Source organism: Antrostomus carolinensis, unplaced genomic scaffold, assembly GCF_000700745.2.
Source record: "Antrostomus carolinensis isolate BGI_N321 unplaced genomic scaffold, ASM70074v2 scaffold6680, whole genome shotgun sequence".
NCBI lineage: Eukaryota > Metazoa > Chordata > Aves > Caprimulgiformes > Caprimulgidae > Antrostomus > Antrostomus carolinensis.
This window is the reverse complement of record NW_010289135.1, coordinates 94756-99582: the sequence shown is the minus strand read 5'-3', so window position 1 is coordinate 99582 and position 4827 is coordinate 94756.

Sequence of the window (4827 nt, the reverse complement as noted above, 5' to 3'; positions counted from 1 at the left end):
TTTTTTTTTTTTTTTTTAAGCACAGCAGTGAGGACCTGGTGAGTTCCAGCAGACAGGAAATGTGGGTGATGATACCTCATACCCAGTCTGAGACAATGTACTCGGCATCACGCCATTTGAGTTGTCTGGACGGTGTCTGTGGTTGGAAGGCTGGCCACCCTGTAAATCCAGATCTGCTCTTTAATTTACCCATAATCATTCAAACTCTGTAATCCTTTTCTGATCATTTTTCCATCAAGATTTATCAATGTAATTTACTACTTGCGGTCTGAAGGGCTTCATACTTCTCCTGACAGCTTTGGGAATATGCTCTGCTCTAACTTCTCTACTTCTTTCAGTGTGAAAAGCTGGTTGACCTTCAGCTCTCCTGAGGTCTTGCAGGCTGTGTGATCTGTGGATAGCATCCTTGCTGACAGGTCTTCTTGCATGTTTTTCCCAAATCTAGAAGCACTTGAGAAGCACGTGTAGTATTAGATTATATCATTCATTTTTTTATTTAAGCATATGAAGTTGCTTTAGCCTGGTCAGTCAAGAAGAAAATTTTGTTCTGAATTGTTGCAAAAAAACAAATGAACAAAAAAAACCTCAACAACCAAACTCAAACAACAAATCCAACTAAATCTGCCCTTCTCTCCTTGTGGCCCCTTGGCCCTTAACAGAGCTCTTCTACATCAGGTGGAAGGTAATTACTGAATTTGGTTGTAAAATGCTTGGCAGCATCATCATGTTTGAAGTGCTGAATGTGAATTGCTGTATTTAATTTTTTTCCAATAGAAACACGGAGGCAGTGGTGTTAGTGGGTGAATTTTATATACGGCAAATGCTTCCTGCGTAGGACTGGATTGTGAAGTGAGACTTCTGCATGTGTTTAAAACGCCTGGATTCTCTACAAAGCATTATATAATTATCTTCTCTATTAGATGGCCACCCACATTTTCTGTAGTATGTCTGAATTTGTTTTTGTAACTGGTAAGATGCTGCAGCTCTAAAATGACAGTGCCAAGCTCTTAAATATTGTGCTTTTCGAGCTAACCCTGCTGCAGTTAGTAGAAAACACTAAGGAAGGTAGAAAACACTTTATTTTTTTGTCAGGTGTTCTACAACAAGCTAAAAGCAGTGGTCAAAATTAAGCTCCCATTGAGACAGGAGCTGTACAAACACTTCAGGCCTGAGCAGAACAGACCAGGCAGACACGTTTGGATTGTATGTTCCTTAGTTTGTTGGGTGGAGGACAGTGGAGTTTGGAAGGAATCTGCTGAGCAGAGAGAAAAGGAGAATGTGAAAGGTGTAAGAGGATGATAGAGCAGACGAGTATAGGAAAAAGGCAGCCAAGGAGTTTTGGGTGGGAGCAATCCTCCCAACTGATGCTTTCTTTAGAGCAAAGAAGGATCTGGATAAAGAAGTTGAGGAGTGTAGAAGCCAAAGATCACGGCTTTGGCTTCCTTTGCAGCCTCTCTGATAGCTGGAATCTAACAGGGATGCTCTCCACGGTCTTCCCTGAAGCCTGCCAAGAGGGGCTGAGAAAGTATTACTTGGGATCTAGCCACGTTCTCCCCTGTCCCAGGAATACTCTGTTTTAGTCTTCTCCAGTCTTGCATCAGCAGTTTATTTTTGGAAAGACTGTTGTATTATCTAGAGGTTGAGGCAGGCAAGAAAAGGGGTCGCAGCTCCGTTGCGAGTCCCACCACGCCGTACCCCTTCCCTTGGGTGAGGTGGGCGTAGCGCTGCCTTTCTCTGCAAGAAACATTGAATTATAATTTCTAAACCTCAAGTCTTGCATAAAGCATTTGAGTTGTTTGTGTTACCGGTCTATAAGCAGGAAATACCAACAGAGGGTTATGTGAGCCTTGCGAGAATCCAGCAGTTGTATGGATGTGAATAGCTGGGATGTGTGTGGTGACTTGTGATGTCCTCAGGGCAATGGACTAGGAGTTAATCTGCCTCCAGCCTTAACTGCCCTCACTTTGTATCTAAGGCATTGAACTAAGACTCCAAACATCTGGGACCAGTTCTCAGCTACTTTAAACTTCCTTTGTGACCTTGGGCCAAGCCCAAGTGTGCACTGGTTTCTCATATCTAAAACAGTGACAGTACTAATATTGTTCCTTTTGTCTTTAGTGTTGGGTACATAAATACATGGGGTAGCAATGGCCTCTGCTGTCTGATCTGCACGAGTAAGAGTACCCAGCCCTGAAATCTCCCTGTGCTTCTGGAATCTGCACAAGTGAGACTATAAATCCACTCTGAAGACTCATCGTTTAACTTGAAAACACTGAATTATTCTTTAGGTGGCTTGGCCTTTGCTCTAGCCCTCTGCCCCAGATGATTTTGTGAGTAAAGTTACTACAGTCAGGAAGAAATGGAAAAGCAGGAGGACAAATATGGTCTTGTTTAAAGGAACTGTTGGGTTTTAGTATGACCTAAAGCAAAATGCTTTATTCAGCAGTTTTTACAAACAGGAAGCTTTATTTAAAAGGCTACAGCACTTGCTGAATCATGGAGCAAGAGGAAAACTGAGCACAAGAATTGGTTCAAACAGGGCAGATTTTGCAATTTTCAGAGCTTTTCTTGTGTCCCTAGTGTTCAGTCTTAATTGCCTTAAACAGATATATCAGAAATGTTGCTAGAATACTGCCCTGTCTGTCAGTTTAATGCTGTGCATTTCACAAATAAAAATGGGATGAAAAGTTTGGTTTCCGTTAACTCAGGAGAACTGTGTGGCCTTCCTGGCAGAGCTGGAGAGGAAGAGGAGGGAATAGATTGATATACTTCACTGCAGTCCTCACATCTAAATATAAACAGTTCTCTTCTTGGATCCTTTCAATCTGAACTTCTGGGTGATTTGACCTTTCTTTGATAAAAGCTGTCTTTATTTGCAAGAATAAAAGGGCAAGGGTGAGGAAAGGACACAGCAGATTTCATAATTTATTTAAATTATCTTCAAATCCTAGCAGTTGGTTTCTGCAGTACTCAGCGCTCGCTGTTGAACCAGCTCTGTCCTGGACTCCCAACTTTTCTCCTCCTCAGAGTCCCTTGAGTGAACTTTGCATTTTACTGTAAAGCAGTGACCATAAAATTTCTAAGGAAGTTTATGGAAGTGTGTTTTCTCCCAGGGGAGACCATCGTGGGCTCCAGTCCTCTGTCTTGCTACGAATGGGTGGATCACTTTGAGCAAGTGACTTGGTTTATGCCCTTTACAGCACTAACCTTGGTTTTCCTTACTTCATAACTTCAGCTGAAAGAAATATTTGTATTAAATGCTGCTGGTTATTCATATGTACACCCTGAAGGTTTTTGAGTTGAACGTCAAAACATGTCCCATAAAACCACTGTACTCTCTGCCTTTGGTGGGGTTAGCAGCTTGTGCAAGGCGATGCACAGGCACAGTATTTATAACTGCTCCAGACTACATGCAGGTCTTTCTGGCACTGGTTTTAACCATTAATTGCCACTTTAAATCCAGCAATAAATTATTTGGGCAACCACAATGCATGAGCCCACTGCCAAGAATAAACCAGAGCCTGAGAATTACTCAATCTCTTTCATACTTCAGAACTCTTGCAGCTGGATGGGGTAGGGCACCTCCTGGACTCAATCTGATTATTTTTTGGTGTCGCACATATCTTCTGGTCATAGTTTAGAATCATCCTGAAAATGTTTGTATCACTTGCAATGCGTTGCCTGTGAGTACTGGTTTGCCATTTGCCCCTGAAGCGCGGGATGGCGTGTGGTGTGTGGGATTGCCTCCGGGTAAAGCTGCCTGATCCTTTGCAAATTGGATTTTGCAGCTTACTTCCCTGTCCTCTTGGATAAAGTTTCCCCTTAGCTGCCTCTCCTCTAATAGAACCTGTGTCTGTCTCAGGGCTGCAAAACTGTTTTATAATACTCTGCTGGATCAGGAGTCACTTGGGAGGGGAGAGACTTTCCATTTCGGAGGAGGCACCTGAAACCTGCTTGAGAATAAGCATGCTGCTTAGTTTACTCCTGAATTTCCACTTGGTCTGCACAAGATTCCTGTTGGTTTGGTGCCTTTCCTGCTGCTTTTATACACTGTGGTACAGAGTTTTTTCTGGCTAGGAGCCCTCTAGTAATGACTGTTATTTTAGAAAACCTAGTTACTGCTCAGGCTGCCTCTGTATCATACAATGAGTCGTAGAGATTACATGCTGGGGAGGAAATGAAATGATCAGGAAAGGCCTACATCATAAAAAGCAAGAGTTTATTTTAAACCAATTAAATTGGGGATTAGAGGGTGCTGTTAAGTTCTACCCCTAGTGAAAGAAAATAAAGCAGAAAAATGTACTTTATTAGGAAAAATGTGATTGTCTGGGCTTATAATAAATCCTGTATAATTCTTGAAAGTATTCAAACAGGCCAGCATACAGGGCATGGTGGGTTGTAACGGAGAGGGCCGTCTTCAGGGGAGGTGAATGGTTTCAATTTGCTTATAAGAACATATGGATTTGCATTCACGTGCCCTTTCTGGGAGAGGGTGGTAGCACTGGTGAGGAGTGGGAGTAGGAACCAAACTCCTTTAACAGCAAGCTCAGGAGCTGTGCCAGCTTCTTACACAGGCATTTCTCTCCTGTTTTAAACAGGACACCTGGCAGGGGAAGATGAATCCTTTACAGGGTTAATCCCTAAATCCTTGGTGTTCAACTTTTGAACAAAGAAGGGAAGTGAATATTCTCAGAAGTGCTCTGAGACAACCTACTCTTTCATATAGACTGCCAACAGCTGTCAGATGGAAATGATTTTTGGACAGTATGAAATCAATGTGGAATCACACTGGTGACCAAGAGCAGGCTGTGGATCCCACAGTCTTTG